The following is a 26,706-nucleotide window of genomic DNA, read 5'->3' as shown; positions in this document are numbered from 1 at the left end:
GTTTCCCCACTTTCACACCAGGCAAAGGCCACAGTCGCTTACTTCCCAATCCTCACCCTCCCTCATCCCATCACTGCCGCACGACTTATCTGTGTCAGTGCAACGTAAAACAAGAACAAAAACTTCCGCAGTCTAAGGGTTATGATAACAGTTCTCAATCTGGTAGATTTCGGTTCATGATATGAAGACAATCTCGCAAGTGTATTCAGCCTTGCGGCACAACAGAGAAGGCAAATGCATGAAAGTCTCACTCTCAGCATTTACAAGCAGTTTTTATAATATGTTTCCACATTATTTGCAGGCAACTGCTGCAAAAGTATGAAGTATGTGTTTAAAATACGACTGCACTCGGCAATATCAGGAACTAATGCTTGTTTATGTACCGTGTTATGTCATTCACTTTGTCGAAAGGCATTTAAGCATGTTAAATCTTTGAATGCTCAGTTAGTAAGTCAGTACTCCGTGATACAGTGGTTCCTTTCGCCTTAACATTGCTAGCCCCTCAATTATCAATTCTAAATTCTCCCTACTGTTTTTGTATTTGTAGCACTCGCAAATTCTTCTCTAAAATCTTAATCTTTTCCTGTTGGTAAAGCAAGACTCACACGAAGACTCTGTCAGCTCCACTAGCATACCCGAGGCTCGCAGAGCTGTCCTCTACCCACCGCACTAAATAAACATTAGTTCCACCTCGCCCAAGTGCAACTGTGTATTTAATAACTAATATCTAACATACAGGACACAGCTACTCTTTTTTTCATCCCCAGGAACACATTCCAGAACAGACACTATAGCAATAAACATGATCATATAAGCTTACTTTAACACAACAAATGAAACAATAATTGAAATTAAGAGGGTTCCTCCTATTCAATACAAAGATATTTATTAACATGAATGAATCACATATCGTTCTCATGAGGTACTAGTTTCGACACCAAACTATGTTAGGCATAGATATCAAGGATAATTAAATAAAAAACCACCTATTCAATACTTTCCACGTTTAATGTGGTTATTATCTACATGATTTTATGTAGACTTATTTGGTCAGGTACATGTTTCACCCATTATTTTGGGCATCTTCAGCCTGTAAACAACCTTTAGGTCAAGGTTTGGGACCTTTTTACCTTTTTACTTGTAATTTGTAACCAAACTATGTGCCATCATCAGCCAACAAGTCAAATCGGGCAAACACAATATAACCTTAAAACAACTTTCAATACACTATAACACCTGTGTGGATGAATATGAAATATAACTTTAAAACAACTTTAAAACACACTATAACACTTGCACAGATGAATATGAAATAAAATATGGTACATGATGTTGCATTTCACACACATTCATCTGTGCAAGTGTTATGGTGTGTTTTAAAGTTATATTTCATATTCATCCACGCAGGTGTTATAGTGCATTAAAAGTTGTTTTAAGGTTATATTGTGTTTGCCCGATTTGACTTGTTGGCTGATGATGGCACATAGTTTGGTGCCAAAACTAGTACCTCGTGTGAACGATATGTGATTCATTCACGTTAATAAATATCTTTGTATTGAATAGGAGGAACCCTCTTAATTTCAAGCTGGGCTGAGTGGCTCAGACGGTTAAGGTGCTGGCCTTCTAACCCCAACTTGGCAGGTTCGATCCTGGCTCAGTCCGGTGGTATTTGAAGGTGCTCAAATACGACAGCCCCGTGTCGGTAGATTTACTGGCACGTAAAAGAACTCCTGCGGGACTGAATTCCGGCACCTCGGCGTCTCCGAAGACCTTAAAAAGTAGTTAGTGGGACGTAAAGCAAATAACATTAGTATTATCTTAATTTCAATTATTGTAATCCCACTTCAATATGGATCATGAAATTTCTAAATATTAACAACAAATGAAAACAATGCACGAAGGCCTTAATATGAGGAAACAAGTAGCAATGTAACTTCTTCTGCCCCTACCTGTCCCATCCTGAAATAAATGCATTATAAGTCACGGCAGTACTGGCACTGCCATTCTATTATGTCAAAGAACCAGTCCATCAGTGTCTTTTGTTTCCTAACAAGCGAGACTGCTATGCGGTATGGGTTACGTAGCTGTGAGCTTGCATTCGGAAGATAGTGGGTTCGACCCCCAGAGTCAGCAGCCCTGAAGATGTTTTTTCTTTGCAGTTTCCGATTTCGACACCAGGAAAACACTGGGGCTGTACCTTAATTAAGGCCAAGTTCGCCTCCTTTCCAATCCAAACCCCGCCCTGTCTAGACAGTGCAAAAATGCAAATAGCAAAACATTTTTTTAAACTTACGTTAATTTTGCTCATTAATTTGCAACAGATGACAGTAACATCCAATGCAGATTAAGTGAGGGACGGGGGGCAGGGTTTCACATTTCCCATGATGACTTTGATACCCAAAATTCACCATGACACTGGAAACAACACTCACCACCCAAGAGTTTTGTCATTTAGTGATATCATTTCAAATGTTTTAAGTTATAAATGTTTTTAAATTTTAAAATTATTTAGTAACAAATACCTGATCTATTCTCAACAATTTTCAGCTCTTCTCAATTACAACATTATCAGTATGATTAATATCTTGTGAAAAACAATTCTGATTTATAACCAATTCTGTCAAAAAATGTACATATTTATTCTTAAACTTATCACTGAAGAAGGCATTATAGCATAGTAGACAAACCCTATAACGCTGAAAGTAGGCCTATAGATAATTTTTTTCATTAAAATTGAATTATTATGAACTTCTCGAACTGAATGTCTTAGAAACAGTAGTGCCCATGGCAAAGTTCAATGGTATGATATTGGTACCAGTTTCAGCCCTAAGTTCAGCGTGTTCCAGTTTTGATTCCCAGCTGAGTCGGGGATTTTAATAGTGTCTGGGTAATGCCTCTCACTCGGGGAATTACCGTTTGTGTTTGTCCCAACACATAAAGAAACACACAATAGTGAACACATCCCTCCAAATAAGGGTTACTGTCAGGAAGGGCATCCAACCATAAAAAAGGGCAAAGTCCACATATGCAACACAGTTCACATCCACAACGCCATCAAGGTGGGAAACGCTGTACCATAAAAGAAGCAGGAGATATATATTGCAATACTGATGTGTTCTACTGAAAAGTGCACTTTAGGAGTAAAACCACAAATAAAAGGTATAATATAGGCCTACATTAGCACAAGTTTCTCCCCGTGCTGCCAGAGTATGAAATTGGCTATAAATACAGAATTCAATTAAATTCATGGAAATCCACTAAAGACAGTCTACATAATACAACACATCTACCACAAACACACAGAAATACGTACAATTACTGAGATTAACAAAACAATTTCACATGAGACAGCAGTTCCGACCGAAAAGAAAAGGGAACAATATAATTGTACTACGTTATCATGCGTAATATTATTTCAAATTACCTTGAGAACGGCTTTTAAAATACAGCCGATCACTACCGGTATCTGAATGATTCGGTATGAACACGTACCACAAGACTTAGTTCCAAATTAAACACACCCAATACAGAACATTCACAATACGAATGCAGATAAGAAGAATGCTGATCATATATGCCACACGAATATCGCATGTCAATAATTTCAGAATTTCACCACATACTATGAACGAAAGTTATCCAAATACTGCCGCCATCCGTACACAAAATACCACATGTCAAATCAAGGAATATAACACAACAAAATGACATAATTGGTACACCATAAATATTCTTAGTCGCAACTTAAAACATAGTATCGTAATACGTTATCTATTAACAAGAACCAAATGTGTATTATTACTAGAGCTGGGATTTCTATGTAATTACATATTTTGTTCCTTGCTATTTAGGTGCTGGGAAAAGTTATATGTTCACAAAACACTATATTAGGATTATTATTACAGAATTTCATTTTACATATTTTTTTATATTTGTGGGTATTCTACATATTCTTAGTGATATTACATAAAAATTACATATTTTAGCGTTTTCCTGTTTTCATATATAATAAATTGCTGAATTGAAGTTTCACACTTAATGTGGGACCGTTTTCTGTTCTCTCAACTGGGGGATTAAGGTAATTATGAGTGACAGGTATTTGAAAGGATGATAGGTGGAGGTAGAGACCCTTGCGAAATAAGTTATTCTAAAGGTTCCAATTAGCTGCAGGAAAACTGTTACTTTACATGTGCCAGTCTTAAATCTTTCATCCCTTTAGAGTTAATTGCTTTACAACTAGCCACTTTCATGTTGGAGTTTCCAGGAATATTTTTCTAAGCGAATTTCTGTGACCTCTTTGTTATGTACTTAGGAATTTCCAAATCTGTTGTTAGAGCTGTCTTCCTTTGAAATGTCTCAATTAAGTTTTAGTTTCTTTTGAACAGCTGAAGAACATACCGGTAGTTCATGAACATCAGTTTCCTCTAGAGTTAATATGGCACCAGTAGCGTCCTCGCTGGCTTCAAAGTTAAAATAATGGATTGCAGTTGACGAGTCCTTTGCAACTGATGGCAAAGTAGTGATTTGCCAAGCATGCAACAAATATACCGCATGTTCTATGAAATCCCAGCTTGAGCAACATGCACAAAGTGCTCTGCATGAAAAAAACCAACAGTTAGGTCTACAAAAGAAACAAATCCTTTTAACACAGACGCAGCCTTCACCTTCAAGTAACCCTTTCTATAAAGACTTATGCAGTGCAATGACTGCCGCCAATATTCCATGGTATAAACTAGAAGTGCCTGAATTCACATCTTTTCTGGAAAAATACTACATGCAACATGTTCCTAACCAATCAACACTACGCAAGAATTATCTTCAAGTCTGCTACGACGAGGTAATGCACAACATAACTTTAGTGACTCCAAAGTGGTCTCCTCAATCACCTGCATCAGGGGCAACTTCTGCTGGCTTCTAGAAACAACAGGACTGCCACTGCAAGATTCCATTGACATCATAGAGGATGCTATTGAAAAACTAAGTGCTGTGCATGGGGAAACTGGTGCAAGTGTATTGAGTAAATTGCAAAAAATGTTGAAGAGAAATCCTGGTTATTCAACATTTCACAGTGTGTGCGGAATTCTAAATGGAGATGACGCTGATTCTCTCGAGGACATTTCTCCAGCGAAAATTCCTCTCCTAAAAATTGCCCCAGTTACATCATGTGATGTTGAAAGATCTTTCTCTGCATATAAGAACATCCTAAGTGACAAACGCCTTTCCATGACCACAGAGAAGATCGAAAAATACTTAATAGTTCACTGTACTACAAAATTTAAGGAATAAACGTGCTTTGAGTGTTGAAAATAATAAGTTTCTATTGAATATGTGTGTGATATATTCATATAATATGATTCCAAAAACATTGAAAAATACTTAATTGTTCACTGTGCTGCAAAATGTAATATAAAGCGTGTTTAGTGTGTTGTAACTGACAAAATGGTAAGTTTATATTAATTATATGATATTACATATTTTGCCCATTCTACATATTTTGCTACATATTTTGGTGCTTTTTGTTACATATTTATGTACATATTATGCCACTTGATACTACATTCAAATCCCAGCTCTAATTATTACAAAATGCAAGTAATAGCGATTATCCTGAAATTAAATTATCAATGAATTAACCCTCCAGCGCACGCGCGTTTGAGCGAACATGGTGACCTCCACAGTTTCATGAATGGCATTGTTTATTACTAGGGCTCGGAGGTTTAAAAAAAGTCATATTTTTCCTTTGTCTCTGTTTTCTTGCCTGATGGGATTTTGGGCATTTTTTAAATGGTTGCAAAGAAATAGGAAATTTATTGAAAATCTCCCTTGGCAAGTTATGCCAATCCCTAACTCCCCTTCCTATAAACGAATATCATTCATTCATTTATTTCAATTAATTCCAACGAGCCTGCAGGCTCATACATAGGAATTGTACAGGACATTACATACTGGCGGGCACTTAGACATCAAAATATGGTTTGTGTATATAAGATTATTAGTAAATGGTTGAGCATATAAACACATACAATATATAAAATATGTACCGTACATCATCAATATGAGGATTACAGACTGTATTTTCATTTACACAACATAAGTGTTGCAGAAGTACAAGAATATATTTCAGATTATTTACAATTACATAACATAAAAGTTGCAGACGCACAAGAATTTATTACAGAGTATTTAGAGTACATATACATAACACAGAGTTGCAGAGGTATAAGTACAGATTACAGAGTATTTACATTTACATAACATAAAATTTGCAGAGGTACAAGAATAATTCCGGACAGTTTGCAAGATTGTTTGGGAGAATGACTTAAATGACAACTGATATTTTGATTTATACAGCACTGTACCTTTCCCAAAAATAATGCTAGACTCTTTGTTTGAATTTTGCCAAAGTTGGTGCTGCTTTTACCTCCACAGTGATGTTATTAAATAACTGGAACGCAAAGAACTTCAAGCTGTTTATACCATATTTATAAGAGCTAACATTGTATAAGGCAAAGTCATTTGCGTGCCTAGTACTATAGGGATGGTTGTCAGAATTCAGAGTATATGTAGTGTTGTGGTGTATAAATATATGTTTTATTTTATACATGAGTACAGCTGTATTCAGTTCTGTACTCATGTTTAGGGGTGGTATTTTAGCACTTAGGTATAGATATTTTATTGGCGTTAGGTTGGGAAGATTAAGTATATTTCTAACAGCTCTATTTTGTATTACCATTAGCTCATTCAAGTCAGATTTCTTAAGGCCGGTCTCCACTGATTAACATTTAACAACAACATGTTAAATGTTAAAAGTGTTAAATGTTAAATGTCAAAAACTGTTTCATTTAACATTGTGTCCACACTTAATAAACATGTTAAACTTGACATTCTTTGTTTATATACAGGTAGTTCATCATACAATTTATGGTAATACATTTAGATGGTGTCTAGTATTTTTAAATAAGGACAATGGACTCAGATGAAGAGGAATTGGCCTTTGTTATTGACACTGTTGCTTCTTGTTTTGATTTAGAAATTCAGTTTTATTAGGCACATTTCCTCCCCTCACTCTGCTCATAGCTTCAAAAGCAAACCACTTTGAAGTACAGGGTATAAACTTCGTCCGCTCCCGACTACCGACTTTTCTGAACTTTCTGCAATTCTCGACTGTACTGGGAGCGGAGGGACGCTAGTTTTTTTTTTCGATTTACTCCCGGGAACAATTATAGATATTTTCGAGTTCCTGGAAACTGTCGGCTTTCTTCGCTTTATATCTGTATTCCTCTGATGAGACATCCCACAAATAAGGCCTTTCTATTATATCATTAATTAGGTCCAGAGTAATCTCCTTGCTCTACCCCATTTCTGACATTTTAGTATAGTGCAGAGAGAACGACACACGTGCGTGTACTGTATTTGTAGCTCATAACAAAGAGAAGGAATATTGCGGAGTGTTGTAATTATAATCCTACTTCATGAGGAGCACGTCGTTTGCATCGTTTAGGTTATGTGTTGACATGGAAACATCATGGAAGTTGCCGAAGCTGTGCCGACAACGCACGAACAACGAATTGACTTGACATGTTTTCCACTTGGAGCGGAAAACACGCCAACATGTTAAAAGTGTTAACTCAACATTCTGATTTAACATGCAAAGTCAATTGGAAGACACAATCACAATATACATGTCAACTGTAACATGTTAAATTTAACATGTTGGTGTTAAATGTTAAACAGTGGAGACCGGCCTTTAGAGTCCGTTCGTGTGCCTCGTACGGCGCGGATCGTTCTTTGGTTGCAGTCTGGTGTTTGCCTGCGGTGACAAGTAGTGTGGGAACGTTTGGCGAGTGTGTGTCTGTGTACACTTTGGTGATGGATACTGATAGTGGAGGAGATGAGGCACCGGATCCATCATCTATTGCCAATGTTGGTCGCGAAGAAACTGTGCCGATGCAAACCGATTTGATTAATCTCACTTCAAATATGAATTCATTACAGCAGCCTTTACAACCTCAACAGTCTAATGACCCTCAGCCGCCGCCTCCTCCACCTCCCCCACCTCCTGAAGAGTTGGAGGTTGATCAAGAGGCTCATTTTGGTCCATTTATTGTCTTTGTTGAATCAACTAAGTCGAAAAATATTGGTGGGGTACATCTCATGGCGCCTGGGCGCTTGTTTTACGATAATGATATTTTTGTGAAAGGTATAACGCCCAAAGGACGAAATAGATTATTGGTGGAATTTAGTTCCGCGATCCAAGCTAATTCCTTTCTACGTCATTCAATACTTGCAACTCACTCATTGAAAGCATATATCCTCAGTTCCAATATACACTGACTGACAGAGCAAATGCAACACCAAGGAGGAGTGGTTCGAAAGGGATGAAAGTTGGGGAAAAAACAGAGACGGCACGGACGAATAATTGATGTTTATTTCAAACCGATATGCAGATTACACAATGCGCACGGCATCGACTCAGTAGGAAGTAGGACCACCGCGAGCGGCGATGCACGCAGAAACACGTCGAGGTACAGAGTCAATAAGAGTGCGGATGGTGTCCTGAGGGATGGTTCTCCATTCTCTGTCAACCATTTGCCACAGTTGGTCGTCCGTACGAGGCTGGGGCAGAGTTTGCAAACGGCGTCCAATGAGATCTCACACGTGTTCGATTGCTGAGAGATCCGGAGAGTACGCTGGCCACGGAAGCATCTGTACACCTCATAGAGCCTGTTGGGAGATGCGAGCAGTGTGTGGGCGGGCATTATCCTGCTGAAACAGAGCATTGGGCAGCCCCTGAAGGTACGGGAGTGCCACCGGCCGCAGCACATGCTGCACGTAGCGGTGGGCATTTAACGTGCCTTGAATACGCACTACAGGTGACGTGGAATCATACGCAATAGCGCCCCAAACCATGATGCCGCGTTGTCTAGCGGTAGGGCGCTCCACAGTTACTGCCGGATTTGACCTTTCTCCACGCCGACGCCACACTCGTCTGCGGCGACTATCACTGACAGAACAGAAGCGTGACTCATCGGAGAACACGACGTTCCGCCATTCCCTCATCCAAGTCGCTCTAGCCCGGCACCATGCCAGGCGTGCACGTCTATGCTGTGGAGTCAATGGTAGTCTTCTGAGCGGACGCCGGGAGTGCAGGCCTCCTTCAACCAATCGACGGGAAATTGTTCTGGTCGATATTGGAACAGCCAGGGTGTCTTGCACATGCTGAAGAATGGCGGTTGACGTGGCGTGCGGGGCTGCCCCCGCTTGGCGGCGGATGCGCCGATCCTCGCGTGCTGACGTCACTCGGGCTGCGCCTGGACCCCTCGCACGTGCCACATGTCCCTGCGCCAACCATCTTCGCCACAGGCGCTGCACCGTGGACACATCCCTATGGGTATCGGCTGCGATTTGACGAAGCGACCAACCTGCCCTTCTCAGCCCGATCACCATACCCCTCGTAAAGTCGTCTGTCTGCTGGAAATGCCTCCGTTGACGGCGGCCTGGCATTCTTAGCTATACACGTGTCCTGTGGCACACGACAACACGTTCTACAATGACTGTCGGCTGAGAAATCACGGTACGAAGTGGGCCATTCGCCAACGCCGTGTCCCATTTATCGTTCGCTACGTGCGCAGCACAGCGGCGCATTTCACATCATGAGCATACCTCAGTGACGTCAGTCTACCCTGCAATTGGCATAAAGTTCTGACCACTCCTTCTTGGTGTTGCATTTGCTCCGTCAGTCAGTGTATATTTCTTAGAAGCCAGCTGTTAGTCTCGTCCTAGCGGAAGCTCTAGCAGCAAAGCTAGAAACTACGCAGTACGTGTAGCGCGATCTATTAGCAAACAATAAACGTTCTCCTCACTGCAGTTGCACCACATACGCAACGGCAGTTTGCATTACATAAGGCCGCAGATACGATTACTCACAGCTTTCCTCGTAGCTCAGGAGGTTAAGTATCTGGAATGCTGAGATTTGTTCGCTTAGAAGCGGTGGTTCGAATCCCACTCATTCCTTTCAAAAAATAACTGAGTTAATAAAGGAGGGGAGGAGTAGGGGAGAGTAGAGGAGCAAAGAGCAAATGCTCTCCAGGGTCTGTTAGAGGTATTCTGAGAAATGCAGGAGTAAGAGAGTGGCCACTCAGAGGAAAGAAGGAGGAAGGGGAAAAAATCCTCAGGGGTGTCAACGAGGAGAAATTAGAAGACCAGCGCTGGCTTTGGAACACACCTGGGGTTTTCTCCAATAGTTGGAGTTTTGCAAAATAATATTAACCATTATTCTTTCCATTGTTTCTAAAAATTCACTAGTAATTTTAGCCTTGTTTCAACCATTATTTTCTCCATAATTCTTTTAGACTTAACTTTAGCCTTTATTTTTTAAAAAGACATTCAAAATGCTAGCCCTAACTTTAACCAATATCTTTGTCATAACTTTTTAATTACATTATGGAGCCCGTTTTGTGGTTACTTTTAACCACAATTTTTGAAAAGTCGTTGGTAATTTTATGGGTGCTTTATCCATAATTTTTATTACATTTTAACTCTAATTTTTAAGGATGATTTTGATATATTTCCCATTACTTTTTATGGTAAATTTCAGCCATAAAAATTGTGAACAATTGTTGTCACGTTTTATGGATAAATTCAACCATAATTTGGTTGAAAATTTTTGGAATTTGTAGGGTTTATTTTAACCATAATGTTTATAGTTTTAGGGCTGATATGAACCGTAATTTTATACATAATTTTGATTGGGATTTATGTTTCAGTTTGTCCATGATTTTAATCACTGTTTATGGTTAAATTAATCCATAATACTTTTGAAAAAATTTAATCGTCTCCTAAACCATATCACTTTCCGATAACTGTTTAAAAAATTTAAAGGTCACTTTAACCATAATTTTTGAAGGAAATTTAATGGTTACTTTTGACCAGTATTTTGTGTGTGTCCTATACCTACTCCCTTACTACTTGCATACCTGAACAAGCTCTGTTTTTTCGTTTGTAGTCTTAGGGATAAGGAAATAATTAACTGTTACACGAACCTGCTTTCATTCCTCTCGAGGTCTTGCACGTTTGGGGGATTCACTTTGTGTGTACTTGAGGACAAAGTTGTCTTGTGCTAGTTTGTTCTTTCGGAGTAGAAGGCTTGGTGAAACTTACGATTGTCTTGCATTGAATGTCTTACATGAATGGCATACTTCATGAGGGTAATGACCATAAAGAGAAATGGAAGAAGCTGTATTCATAAATTAGGAATCAAAAGCGAAAAGGAATCCAAATTCCTGCAATGGTGGGAGAAGGGAATGAAATTTTTTTAACAGATAATGAGAAAGCAAATCTACTTAGTAGGGAATTTATAGATTCAATAGAAGATTGTCAGGAGCTGGGAACTGAAACAGAAGATAGAGAGGGAGAGACACATAGGGAAACAATAAGCTTCTAATTCAGAAATGAGAATATTTTCAGAGAAATCCAACTGCTTCAGCAAGGAAAAGCAGCAGGGAGTGATCAATTTACTGGAGAGGTATTAAAGACAATGGAGTGGTACATCGTGCCTTATTTAAAATTTATCTTTGACTACGGTAGGTATATCATAAGTAATAGTGTAATACCAAAGGAATGGATGGAATCTATAATAATACCAATTTATAAAGGAAAGAGTGATAAAAGGAAACATGAGAACTACAGACCAGTCAGCCGACCAGTAAAGTTTGTAAAATGCTGGAGAGTTTAATAGCAAAATATACTATAGGGGTATGTGAAGATAAAAATTGGTTCATGAGGAGCCAGTATGGATTTAGAAAGGAATTTTCTTGTGAGGCACAAGTGGTGGGATTTCAGCAGGACATATCAGAACAGATGGATTCGGGAGGCCAGTTGGATTGTGTAGCCATAGACCTTTCCAAGGCATTTGACAGAGTGGAACATGATATATTATGAAATGAACTGGAGGGAATAGGATGGGAGATAAAGGTTGGAAAAGAAAATTTCTAAATTCAAGGGTTCAAAAAGTCAAAGTAGGAAATCATGTATCACAGGAAGAGAACGCTTGGAAGGGAATTCCACAGGGTAGTAAAATCGGCCCATTACTATTCTTAATATATGCAAATGATTTAGGGAACAATCTGTATATATAAAATAAGAGCTTTGTCTCTACATTGCTCAGAATTTAAGAAGGATGGTATTTCTGTATCGGTCGTGTCCATAGTAGCAAGGAAATGCACTTTTTAATTTTCCGTAATGTCTGTCTGTCTGTCTGTCTGTCTGTCTGTCTGTCTGTCTGTCTGTCTGTCTGTCTGTCTGTCTGTCTGTCTGTCTGTCTGTCTGTCTGTCTGTCTGTCTACGCATCACGAGAAAACGGCTGAAAAGAATGTAATGAAAATCGGCATGTAAAGTCCTGGAATAAGTCGCTACAATCTAGGCCATAAATAATCTTATTCACGCTGAGAAAAATGGTAGTTTAGGGGAAGGCCTAAAATGTATTTCTCAAATATTTATGTTATTAGTGGTCCTTGATGAAAATCGGTATTCAAAGTCGGGAAATAAGTCGCTACAATCTAGGCCATAAATAATCTTGTTCACGCTGAAAGAAATGGTAGTTTAGGGTAAGCCTAAAATTTAATTCTCAAATTTTAATGTTATTATTGGTCCTATCTTAATGAAAATCGGTATATACAGTCAGGAAATAAGTCGCAACAATCTAGGCCACAAATAATTTTATTCACGCGGAGTGGAGTGGTAGTTTAGGGGAAAGTCTCAAATTTAATTCTCAAAAATTTGTGATATTAGTGGTCCTATCAACAAATACTACATTCCTAAAGTTATACAGTAAATTTCCGATCATTTATGCATTATACATTTTTACCATGCCGGCTATGATAACAGAGATATTCATGAATTTGGATTTCTGTTGCTAAGTCCGTATCAGCGCCAAGTCACGAGAAAAAGGGTAAACAGAATTTAATGAAAATCAGTATGTAAAGTCGGGGAATAATGAACTACAGTGAGCTCTATAAATAATTTCGTAAGACACCCTAATATCACAGAGTCGAAAGAAAACTAAATGTGAAGGCCTACAGTACAGAAAGCTCATAACATTCAACAATAATAACATAATTTTGACCATTTTTGTTGTGATGTGCTTTGTGTCTTCTGTTGCCAGTCATGTCCGATAGATGGGATTACTGCTGTTTACCGAATTTTCTAAAACTTGCTTTACGTCGCAGCGACACAGATAGGTATTATGGCGACGATGGGATAGAAAAGGGCTAGGAGTGGATAGGAAGCGGCCCTGGCATTAATTACGGTACTGCCCCAGCATTTGTCTGGTGTGCAAATGGGAGACCACCGAAAACCATCTTCAGGGCTGTGGAGAGTGGGTTTCGAACCCACTACCTCCTGGTTGCAAGGTCACAGATGCGCGCCCCTAAACGCACGGCCAACTCGTCCAGTCATACCGAGTGTAACAGGCTGCCTGAATATTCGCGGGATGTAGATGGGGAGTTAGATAACTTTCTTCTTTAGCATGCCATTCCTCTGGCTCATAAATTTTCTGATACTACTGGTACTTAACGCAGTGGTTCATCACAGAATTCGAGCTATTCAATCCCTACTCTGAGGCACTCAATGGAATGAGCAGTGTGTATATTTAACGGAATAATGGCTGAGGAGTGTTCACGGCTGTTGCGGCCTGGTCACTCCAGCACTGGCATTTTGGACTGTTAGAATGGCACCGTAGTACTGTTTGTTAAAAGTGAGAAAATGTGCGGTTTTTCAATTGAGCCAGTATTTTGTATGATAAATTTCCTTTTATTCCCTATATTCCTACTGTTGTTTTTGTAATAGCCTAAGTTAACTGCAGTTAGGAAAACCTCAAAGACAGTCTTTCTAAGATTCCCGTAGCGAAGCACGGGTACATCTGTTAGTATAACATTAAAAATAAGGTTGCATGCAGATGATGTAATTGTTTATAGGGAAATAAATAACATAGGGGATTGCACAGAATTACAAAAGGACCTTGACAGTATCCAACAATGGGTTGAAGAGAATAATATGAAGATTAATGGAGCCAAATCAATTGTCACAATATTTAAAACAGGAGCTTAAAAACTGAATTTAAATATACTTTGAGTGAGGTAATTGTCCCAAAAGAGGGCAAGTGCAAATACTTAGGTGTGAAATATTAAAGTAATTGGCACTGGAAGAGCATTGTTGGGATAGTATACAGATCGTTATATGTCATAACGAGGCTACTTAAAAGATGCAACAAAGAATTAAAAGAGAAAAGTTAACTTAATAATGGTTCGTCCATTATTGGAATATGCAAACAGTGTTTGGGATCCTCACCAGGAATACCGTACCTAATAAAAGAAATTGATGGTGTGCAGAGGAAAGCAGCAAGATTTGTAACAAGATATTTCAGGAGAAAAAGTAGAGAATCATAAATGTTAGAGAAACTTGGGTGGGAAGCTTTAAGTGAGAGAAGGGGGAAAACTAGACTTATAGGATTATATAGAGCCTATATAGGAGAGGAAGCATGAGGAGAAATCCGCGAGAGGCTTCAGTTGGAAAATAAAATCGGCAGGGCTGATCACAAGTATAAAATTAGACGGGATTTTAGCAGAAATGACTGGGGTAAATTTTTATTCATTGAGAAGGGCGTGAAGGAGTGGAACAGTTCACTTGGGGAAGTGTCTGTTCCTTTTCCAAAATCTGTACAGATATTCAAGAAAAGAATAAACGGCAACAGAGAAAAGTAATGTTAGAGGGAATTCGACCTGTGTAGGTTAATGTAATAAAGAAGTTTTGTGAATAAATTAATTCCATCCCCTTTTCTATGGAGACTGGACAGCTGAATTAGGGGACTGCTTGTAGGGGTGAAGTACAGTGGGGACTTCAAGATCTCTGGGACCGCTACAGTACCGTAGCTGTAAAGGCCGTTCATGAACTCTGAAATTAGTGACAAAAGGGGCTCAGGTTAGGACACAGCAGGTCGTTATGCACGTTAGGTACCGTACCCAAATGGGCAAACGAAAAGCAATGTACGTTTAAAACTTATAGCAATATTGTATAGTACTTTTTAAAGTGATTCCACATACTGTATATGAGTTGATTATGTGTGTAAGTACAGAATATATTATGAATATAATTTTGTAAATAATATAAGTTTGTTAAGGACCTATGGGAGTCCCACTGCCATTTGACAGGCGAGGGATTCCTTGGAAACAACTTGGCGAACAAAATGGAATTCGATGGGGAGCTATCAATATTAATGGGGCTTATGGAAGAAAGAAAGTAGAACGGGTTGAGTCAGCTAAGATGATGCATTTGGATGTGCTAGGAGTAAGTGATATTGGGGTAAGGGGTGATAACGAGGAAGAGATAGGAGATTATAAAGTGTACTTGACGGGTCTTAGAAAGGGAAGGGCAGAGTCTGGGGTAGAGCTCTTTATCAGGAATACCATTGCACGCAACATAGTTTCTCTTAGGCACGAAAATGAGCGAATGATGTGGGTAGATTTGTCAGTTGGAGGAATTAGGACTAGAATTGTCTCCGTGTATTCACCATGTGAGGGTGCAGATGAGGATGAAGTTGACAAGTTTTATGAAGCATTGAGTGACATCGTGGTCAGGGTCAACAGCACGGACAGAATAGTGCTAATGGGCGATTTCAATGCGAGAGTTGGGAATAGAACTGAAGGATACGAAAGGGCGATTAGTAAATGTGGGGAAGATATGAAAGCTAATGGGAATGGGAAACGTTTGCTGGACTTCTGTGCTATAATGGGTTTAGCAGTTACGAATACATTCTTCAAGCATAAGGCTATTCACTGCTACACATGGGAGGCTAGAGGTACCAGATCCATGATAGACTATATCTTAACCGACTTTGAATTCAGGAAATCTGTTAGGAATGTACGAGTTTCCCGGGGATTTTTCGATGGTGCAGACGGCCACTATCCGATCTATAGTGAACTAAGTATCTCTAGGCCTAGGGTAGAGAAAGTGAAATCTGTCTGCAAACGAATAAGGGTAGAAAATCTCCAAGACGAGGAAATTAGACAGAAGTACATGGATATGATTAGTGAGAAATTTTGAACAGTGGACAGTAAGCTGTTCAGGATATAGAAAGTGAATGGGTGGCATACAGGGATGCTGTAGTAGAAACAGCAAGGGAATGCCTAGGAACAACTGTGTGTAAAGATGAGAAAAGGCGAACACCTTCGTGGAATGATGAAGTGAGAGCAGCTTGTAAACGTAAAAAGAAGACTTATCAGATATGGCTCCAAACAAGGGCCGAGGCAGACAGGGATTTGTACGAAGATGAAGGAAACAGAGCGAAGCAAATAGTTGCTGAATCCAAAAAGAAATCGTGGGAAGATTTTGGTAATAACCTGGAAAGGCTAGGTCAAGCAGCAGGGAAACCTTTCTGGACTGTAATAAATAATCTTAGGAAGAGAGGGAAAAAGGAAATGTACAGTGTTTTGAGTAATTCAGGTGAACTCATAATAGATCCCAGGGAATCACTGGAGAGGTGGAGGGAATATTTTGAACATCTTCTCAATGTAAAAGGAAATCATCCTGGTGGTGTTGCGAACAGCCAATTGTGCAGTTCTTGTGTATTACTTTCGATATTCAGTAATTAACAGCAGCTTTTATCCTGTTAGGGGTTGTAGGATAAAAAAATAGAGCACGACTAAGTAGTATTGTAGTGTAGTCGTATATTAATTACCTTATTGTTGTGTACTATCCCAGACAATATATCCCTTCGTTCATTTATTTTTTTTTTTGCAAATAAGTTATTTTATTTTTTAATTTAAAAATTTCCCCCCGTAAAGAATGGCTAAGGAGCGCGAGTGTACTTATTGTGGGTGTGGTGAGGCATTGAGGGGTATGAGGGAGGAGTTGGAAAGTTTGAGGGAGATAATTAGGATTCTCACAGAAGACAGGAAGGAAGATAGGACTCCCTCAAACAATGTACAGGTTACAGTAGGTGTACAAGAGGGAGGGGAAGGAAAGGGAGGAGTTGTAGAAGACAGGTGGTCTAATGTTCTAAGGGGAAGGAGATTGCAGGCCAAGGGCTCTATTCAGGATCAGAATTCAGGACAGGTGTCTGTGCAAAATCGGTACGAGTCACTCCAGGTAGAACAACAGAGGGAAGATGAGGGACAGGGAACTGTTGCTGAGATGCATGGAAGTAGGAGGAAGGGAAACAGTAGGAAAGGGAAAGGTAGAGTAGAGGGTAGGAAAAGACAGGTGGAACAGGGTCATGGGAAGGAGAAAAGGGAGGAGGAAGTAGCTTCTGCAGCTATCAGGAAAGATAGGGCTGACCAGGAGGGGAGGGGATCAAATGAGGTGGGTAGGGTTGAGGCTCTGGTCATGGGGGATTCCATCGTTAGACACGTGGGGAAAGTGTGTGGAGGAAAGGGAACCAGGGTAGAATGTTATCCAGGAATTAGGTTGAGGCAGATGTTGAGGAAAGTAGAAGAGAGGGAGGAGGGGAAGGAGAAGGTGGTAGTGTTTCACGTTGGTACCAACAACGTAAGGCAAGCTGATATAAGTACCAACATAGTTGGAGATGTGTGGGATCTGGTAAATGCAGCACGGGTGAAGTTTAAGAAAGCGGAGATTGTTATTAGTGGAATACTGTGTAGGAGGGATACTGACTGGAGGGTGATTGGGGATTTAAATGAGACTATGGAGTGGGTATGTGGGAAACTGGGAGTGAAATTTCTAGATCCTAATGGGTGGGTAGGAGATAGGGATCTGCGCTCGGATGGCCTTCATTTAAACGGCAGTGGTACGTATAAGTTAGGAAATTTGTTTGGAAGGGTAATAGGGAGGTACATTCAGGGAAACGGGATGGCCTAGGGAGCGGTGATAAGGGAACAGGGAACTGGAAATCAAGTAGGGATGACATAAAATTGTTAGTGTTGAACTGTAGAAGTATTGTAAAGAAAGGAATAGAATTAAGTAATTTAATAGATTTATATTTACCAGATATTGTAATAGGAGTTGAATCATGGCTGAGAAATGATATAATGGATGCAGAAATTTTCTCACGGCACTGGAGTGTGTATCGTAGAGATAGGATAGGAAAGGTGGGAGGGGGAGTTTTCATTCTGGTGAAAGAAGAATTTGTAAGCTACGAAAAAGTTAAAGATGAGACACATGAAATTCTAGGTATAAGGCTCATTTCTAAAGATAATAGGCAACTTGATATATTTGGAGTGTACAGATCGGGAAAGGGTAGCACTGATGCGGATTCGGAATTATTTGATAGGATAGTCAGCTATGTGGGAAACGACATGGAAAGAAATGTGATTGTAGCAGGAGATCTGAATTTGCCAGATGTCAATTGGGAAGGAAATGCGAACGACAGGAAGCATGACCAACAAATGGCAAATAAGTTAATATGGGAAGGACAGCTGATTCAGAAAGTGATGGAACCAACCAGAGGGGAAAATATTTTGGATGTGGTGCTGATAAAACCAGATGAGCTCTATAGGGAAACTGAAGTAATAGATGGTATTAGTGATCATGAAGCTGTTTTTGTGGTAGTTAAAAATAAATGTGATAGAAAGGAAGGTCTTAAAAGTAGGACTGTTAGGCAGTACCATATGGCTGATAAAACAGGTATGAGGCAGTTTCTAAAAAGTTAATATGATCGGTGGAAAACGGTAAATAAAAATGTAAACAGACTCTGGGATGGGTTTAAAGAAATTGTTGAGGAATGCGAAAACAGGTTTGTACCTTTAAGGGTGGTAAGGAATGGTAAAGACCCACCTTATTATAATAGAGAAATAAAGAGACTAAGAAGGAGGTGCAGACTGGAAAGAAATAGAGTTAGAAATGGCTGTGGAAGTAAGGAGAAATTGAAGGAACTTACTAGAAAATTGAATCTAGCAAAGAAGGCAGCTAAGGATAGCATGATGGCAAGCATAATTGGCAGTCATACAAATTTTAGTGAAAAATGGAAGGGTATGTATAGGTATTTTAAGGCAGAAACAGGTTCCAAGAAGGACATTCCAGGAATAATTAATGAACAAGGGGAGTGTGTATGTGAGGATCTTCAAAAGGCAGAAGTATTCAGTCAGCAGTATGTAAAGATTGTTGGTTACAAGGATAATGTTGAGATAGAGGAAGGGACTAAGGCCAAAGAAGTAATAAAATTTACATATGATAACAATGACATTTACAATAAGATACAAAAGTTGAAAACTAGAAAAGCGGCTGGAATTGATCAGATTTCTGGGGATATACTAAAGACAATGGGTTGGGATATAGTACCATATCTGAAGTACTTATTTGATTATTGTTTGGCCGAAGGAGCTATACCAGATGAATGGAGAGTTGCTATAGTAGCCCCTGTGTATAAAGGAAAGGGTGATAGACATAAAGCTGAAAATTACAGGCCAGTAAGTTTGACATGCATTGTCTGTAAGCTTTGGGAAGGCATTCTTTCTGATTATATTAGACATGTTTGTGAAATTAATAACTGGTTCGATAGAAGGCTATTCGGTTTTAGGAAAGGTTATTCCACTGAAGCTCAACTTGTAGGATTCCAGCAAGATATAGCAGATATCTTGGATTCTGGAGGTCAAATGGACTGTATCGCGATTGACATGTCTAAAGCATTTGATAGGGTGGATCATGGGAGACTACTGGCAAAAATGAGTGCAATTGGACTAGACAAAAGAGTGACTGAATGGGTTGCTATATTTCTAAAAAATAGATCTCAGAGAGTTAGAGTAGGTGAAGCTTTGTCTGACCCTGTAATAGTTGAGAGGGGAGTTCCTCAGGGCAGTGTTATCGGACCTTTATGTTTTCTTATATATATAAATGATATGAGTAAAGGAGTGGAATCGGATGTAAGGCTTTTTGCGGATGATGTTATTCTCTATAGAGTGATAAATAAGTTACAAGATTGTGAGCAACTGCAACGTGACCTCGAAAATATTGTGAGATGGACAGCAGACAATGGTATGTTGATAAACGGGGCTAAAAGTCAGGTTGTGAGTTTCACAAATAGGAAAAGTCCTCTCAGTTTTAATTACTGAGTTGATGGGGTGAAAGTTCCTTTCGGGGATCATTGTAAGTATCTAGGTGTTAATATAAGGAAAGATCTTCACTGGGGTAATCACATAAATGGGATTGTAAATAAAGGGTACCGATCTCTGCACATGGTTATGAGGGTGTTTAGTGGTTGTAGTAAGGATGTAAAGGAGAGTGCATATAAGTCTCTGGTAAGACCCCAACTAGAGTATGGTTCCAGTGTATGGGACCCTCACCAGGATTACCTGATTCAAGAACTGGAAAAAATCCAAAGAAAAGCAGCTCGATTTGTTCTGGGTGATTTCCGACAAAAGAGTAGCGTTACAAAAATGTTGCAATGTTTGGGTTGGGAAGAATTGAGAGAAAGAAGACGAGCTGCTCGACTAAGTGGTATGTTCCGAGCTGTCAGCGGAGAGATGGCGTGGAATGACATTAGTAGACGAATAGGTTTGAATGGCGTCTATAAAAGTAGGAAAGATCACAATATGAAGATAAAGTTGGAATTCAAGAGGACAAACTGGGGCAAATATTCATTTATAGGAAGGGGAGTTAGGGATTGGAATAACTTACCAAGGGAGATGTTCAATAAATTTCCAGTTTCTTTGAAATCATTTCGGAAAAGGCTAGGAAAGCAACAGATAGGGAATCTGCCACCTGGGCGACTGCCCTAAATGCAGATCAGTATTGATTGATTGATTGATGTGGAGGAGGAAAATGATGTTGGTGAAATTACGCTTGAGGAAATGGAAAGGATGGTAAATAAACTCCATTGTCATAAAGCAGCAGGAATAGATGAAATTAGACCTGAAATGGTGAAGTATAGTGGGAAGGCAGGGATGAAATGGCTTCATAGAGTAATGAAATTAGCATGGTGTGTTTGTAAGGTACCTTCAGATTGGACAAAAGCAGTAATTGCACCTATCTATAAGCAAGGGAACAGGAAGGATTGCAACAACTATGGAGGTATCTCATTGATTAGTATACCAGGCAAAGTATTCACGGGCATCTTGGAAGGGAGGGTGCGATCAATCATTGAGAGGAAGTTGGATGAAAACCAGTGTGTTTTCAGACCACAGAGAGACTGTCAGGATCAGATTTTCAGTATGCGCCAGGTAATTGAAAAATGCTACGAGAGAAATAGGCAGTTGTGTTTCTGTTTCTGTTTCTGTTTCGTAGATCTCTAGAAAACATATGACAGGGTACCGAGGGAATAGATGTTCGCCATCCTGGGGGACTATGGAATTAAAGGTTGATTATTAAAATCAATCAAAGGCATTTACGTTGACAATTGGGCTTCAGTGAGAATTAATGGTAGAATGAGCTGTTGGTTCAGGGTACTTACAGGGGTTAAACAAGGGTGTAATCTTTCACCTTTGCTGTTCGTAGTTTACATGGATCATCTGCTGAAAGATATAAAATGGCAGGGAGGGATTCAGTTAGGTGGAAATGTAGTAAGCAGTCTGGCCTATGCTGACGACTTGGTCTTAATGGCAGATTTTGCCGAAAGCCTGCAGTCTAATATCTGGGAACTTGAAAATAGATGCAATGAGTATGGTATGAAAATTAGCCTTTCAAAGACTAAATTGTTGCCAGTAGGCAAGAAATTTTCAGATTTGAATGTCAGCTAGAAGAGGTCAATAATTTCAAGTATTTAGGTTGTGTGTTCTCCCAGGATGGTAATATTGTAAGTGAGATTGAATCAAGGTGTCGTAAAGCTAATGCAGTGAGCTCGCAGTTACGATTAACAGTATTCTGTAAGAAGGAAGTCAGCTCCCAGACGAAACTATCTTTACATCGGTCTGTTTTCAGACCAACGTTACTTTACGGGCGCGAAAGCTGGGTGTACTCAGGATATCTTATTCATAAATTAGAAGTAACAGATATGAAAGTAGCAAGAATGATTGCTGGTACAAACAGATGGGAATAATGGCAGGAGGGTACTCGGAATGAGGAGATAAAGGCTAATTTAGGAATGAACTCGGTGTATGAAGCTGTACGCATTTACCGTCTTCGGTGGTGTGGTCATGTGAGGCGAATGGAGGAGGATAGATTACCTAGGAGGATAGTAGACTCTGTTATAGGGGGTAAGAGAAGTAGAGGTAGACCAAGACGACTATGGTCAGACTCGGTTTCTAACGATTTAAAGATAAGAGGTATAGAACAAAATGCGGCCACAACACTAGTTGCAAATCGAGGATTGTGGCGACGTTTAATAAATTCACAGAGGCTTGCAGGCTGAACGCTGTAAGGCATAACAGTCTATGATGATAATGTATGTATGTATGTATGTATGTATGTATGTATGTATTGCCCCCGTTTTGCCGGGCAGCCCAGCCGGTAAGCAAAAGTCCCAGAGGCGGAACGTTCGCTTACAGGCAACGCTAAATTACAGAGGACAGGGACAACCTAAGGACTGACGACAAATGAAAACACTAAAAATAAATGGGTTTTAACATTTATTAAATAAAATATCAGCACTTTCCAAATTCTACTAATATTTTCAAAATCTTGAAATAAAAATATTTAGCTATTTCCTGCTGGAATTCACCCACAGTTCTTCATTAAATTGAATTCTGCAAAGATACGAGACTGAGTCTTAATAAATCGTATTAGGAAATTAATCAAATTATCATCTGAGAAAATCCTATCTCAAAATATCAAAAATCTGATTTTTCAAATTATTATTTAAATTAACAATACTCTGCGATTTATTTTGCAATTTGTCAAAATTTTTACCTCACACGAAAAATCAAATAAATCATTTCTATTAATTAAATATTATTCTAATTAATTATTTAAGTTTCAAATTATATAATTAAATTATTTTGAAATTCAATATCCAACTCATTAGATTTTTACTCTCGTGTCAATTGACCTAGTGTTGTGCACAACTCACAATAAAGACTTAAAATTCTCGCATTGTAAAGTTAAACATTTTACATTTTGTGAGCTTAGTTCATTGACGCGATCCTTGCTTAAGTATTTTCCCTCGAAGCAAAGATCCTAATCTATCTTATTCCGTCATAAAATTACTTAATGATTTATAATTGAGCCAAATATGCTCGCCACAAAACAACAAAAAAAATCGAAACTTTACGCGCTCAGCATACACATATCATGACGAAATATAACCATGAAATCACATTTACAAACAAAATCAGTCATTCTTCCATCTCACATTCAAGCTTTGGTCCACGGTAATATTATCAAATAGATTTATCGATCCCTATCTCTTGATTTTTAATTTTAAATTTTATTTGAAATATGAGAGTTTCTCCCGATGACAATATCGGACAAGGGCTACCATTACGATAGTCTGACGTGTGATTGTAACAGGATTATCACTTTTCCAATGAAATAGATTCCACAACGATGTTCCAGGATAATTTTACAGTAGAAATCATCACTAAAAATTCCATAGAATTGCCTACAGTCATAGATAAATAAGCATTAGCGCATACGGTCTATGAGTCACGACTACGTTATTTTTAATCTCCTATTATCTCAAACTATCGCTCAATATGTGCTGCATAAGAAGAAATTATGTTCAAAGACACACTCTCTTCCTTAACTGACTCATGTAATGGACACACAAATAAAATCCTATCTTAAGATCCATTTACAAGTCTCAAAAATACCAATAACAGTAAATGCAAAATTTGTGGACATTCAAGCCACGACCAATATTCCAGGCCAACATCTACTTCAATATAGCACACATTAATCATTTATAAGCACAGTAATAATTACACTCATGACCTTTAAACATTCTATTAGACCGTAATAATGTCAATTATTATTATTATTATTATTATTATTATTATTATTATTATTATTATTATTATTATTATTATTATTATTATTATTATTATTATTATTATACGCGCGTGGTCGCGTCATCGTAGGCTATGGTCTAATGAAATCATAGATGACTCTATCCTATTTCGAATCTATGGTAAACCACAAAACATCAAGGAAAAATCCTAAATTCACAGAACACGTCGATATTCTGTCCCAAGTAATTCAAAAATTATTCCATCATTATTTTATAAATTAATAACTGTTATCGCGTGGGTCAAATATTTTAAACTCTTTCCTCGACTTATCATGGGACAGTGAGAACATGTCACGAAGCACTCACTCAAATAGAACAAATTATAGGTCCCAAATACACTCTCACACACATCAAATCTACCAAAACCAGTGAAAGAAGAGTGAAATTCCTAACTACAAAGACTATTAGAAATGTTCTCAAATATTCAAGCAAGGACTACGTCTACATAATTATTACAACAGAAAATAGAGAAAAGTATAATTTAAAATCTTAGCTGTAGTAGACTTGGCTTCTGGACTCGGTTGATGGTCAGTGAATATTTAACCAAACTCCATCTCCGATATTATTCTCTCCCGGGCTGAATTATGCCTCACATTTTAATTACACATGGCTGCAGCAGGCGAGGACTTAGGACAATTAGAAACTCCGTCGTAATGCTGAAGTTCCATTCTTCCGAAATATTCCAGGACTGCTAGGGATCTTCCGTCTTCTGGTGAAAGCTGAAACTAAAAGGTCTATTTTAGAAATAGTTCCCAACACAAACTCGATTCTCCAAGCTGGCACAGTTTTTACCTACTTTAAAATTTTTCTCGGATTTATAAAATTAAGGAAATCTGAACTGCTGCGTTTCCAATGTTTCTGTATCTCAAAATTCCCTCAGAAGCAGAAAAAGATATCGTCTTTCATCAAATGAATGCTTGTACTGTTCAACGTCGGATACGCCGTGTCCAATAACACATGTGCTCTAAGCAATTATTCCCGTAGACAACTGAAGACACTCAAAAGAGCAAAAGCAAAAGAGCAAGAATGAGAAAGATTTCCCCAGATTTATTTCTTCAAGACGTAGGTGTGTTTGTTAATTGAATTTTATTGGCTGAGATTTAGCGATCGGGCTAATTGGTTAAATATCATGACGTCAAAATCTCAAAGTATTGATCGCTTTTAGTCTGGTAGAGTTCATGTCCACGTGCTACTCATCTGGTGTCTTCAACAATGCACAAAAAAAACCAGACTCGCTTACACGGCACGGGGAAAAACTGTTTTACTGCGGGCTAGCAGAGAGTGCAGAGTTGAAATCTCCTTCCTGGATGATAATTTTATGCATTGTTCCACCCCAGTAATAAAATATTCTTTACATACAAACCAATAACCAATTTTCAAGGGTGCAGTATGTATGTATGTATGTATGTATGTATGTATGTATGTATGTATGTATGTATGTATGTATGTATGTATGTATGTATGTATGTATGTATGTATGTATGTTAAGGATGATCTGTGTGCTTAATAGAAAAAAATGTTAGTGTAAATTGTACAATACTGCATTTTGGGAAAAATGCCTTCTTTGTTTTTTAACTTAAAGTGTAGTTGTTGAGAATAATGTATTTTTGTACTATTTGCACCGGGGTAGAGACCTCATTCGGAAATAAAGTACTTTGATTTCATTTGATCCTTGCCCTGTCCTATCCCATCGTCGTAAGACCTGTCTTTTTCGGTGCTGCCTAAAAAACATAACTGTGCCGATATTTTTAAAACCTATTTATTTATTTATTTATTTATTTATTTATTTATTTATTTATTTATTTATTTATTTATTTATTTATTTATTTATTTATTTATTTATTTATTTATTTATTTATTTATTTATTTATTTATTTATTTATTTATTTATTTATTTATTTATTTATTTGTTATAGAATGTCCCAGTGAGCTAGTGGTTCAAGGAGGGACTCTCCTTTACAATCACACTTTGACAGCTTTTAGTTTCAGTTAACAGGTAAGCCATAGGCCTACATATATAACGAGGAATATTTTACATTTATATTTTTATAGATTTACATCATAATATCATTATTTTACTTGGAAAAAAAGAAGATGTTAAAAATATACTAAACTTAGGTGGACAAATCGGTACACAGTGGTTATCGATTTAATCTCCAACATACTGTGCAAGGATGTACCTGCGTACTTCTTTCTTAAATCTGAACAACTTATTGATTTGTTTTAATTTGGGAGGTAAATTGTTAAAGGCTGCGCTTGCTGAATAAGAAATGCTTTTAAAACCATATTTGGTAGTGTTTGTGGAATCTTTGTAAAACTGGTTTGCTGATCTTGTGTTATGGGTGTGAATATCTTTTCTGTATCGTAGTTCTGTATTTAAACAAATCATATTATTTTTATACCTGAACCATTCCCTGCTCGATCTACATCCGATGGCTGCTTATACTGCCTGCTCATTCCATATTCAAACGTGTAACACGACTAACAGACAATTTGCCGCTAGATCGCTGCACCAGACGTACCCAGTTATTGCGTGAATACAGCTAGATAAGCGTACAAGCAAAATTTAAAATCTGAAAGTAACAGAAAAATTAAAGAATTGTACGCATAAAGTGGTGCTCTAGGGAGTGATAGCTTCAGGACTTTTGGAGAAAAGGATTTCGACGAACAAGAAATCCTGAAAACTTTGTCTGTATGGTACTTCCCTACATTACTAGGTAGAATTTTCACGAATTTGGCCACCACTGTTTCTGACACAAGTTCCTGGTGCTTAGTGTTACTAAAAGCCTTTAAAATCTTACAGTGACACAAAGAGG

General features: G+C 38.4%; 1 protein-coding gene across 3 annotated transcripts in view; it reads right to left on the bottom strand.

Annotated features, from left to right (window-relative positions):
- The window catches only part of DNAlig3 (DNA ligase 3), a 957,513-nt gene extending 953,851 nt beyond the window's left edge, over positions 1-3,662 (bottom strand). For all 3 annotated transcript variants that reach the window (XM_067142216.2, XM_067142215.2, XM_067142218.2), the window contains exon 1: positions 3,425-3,662. The gene's annotated coding sequence lies outside the window, so the exon portion shown is untranslated. The remainder of the gene's footprint in view (positions 1-3,424) is intronic.
- Positions 3,663-26,706: the final 23,044 nt, after the last annotated feature.

This window comes from Anabrus simplex, chromosome 2 (genome assembly GCF_040414725.1).
Source record: "Anabrus simplex isolate iqAnaSimp1 chromosome 2, ASM4041472v1, whole genome shotgun sequence".
Lineage (NCBI taxonomy): Eukaryota > Metazoa > Arthropoda > Insecta > Orthoptera > Tettigoniidae > Anabrus > Anabrus simplex.
This window is presented reverse-complemented; position numbering and strand designations above follow the sequence as displayed.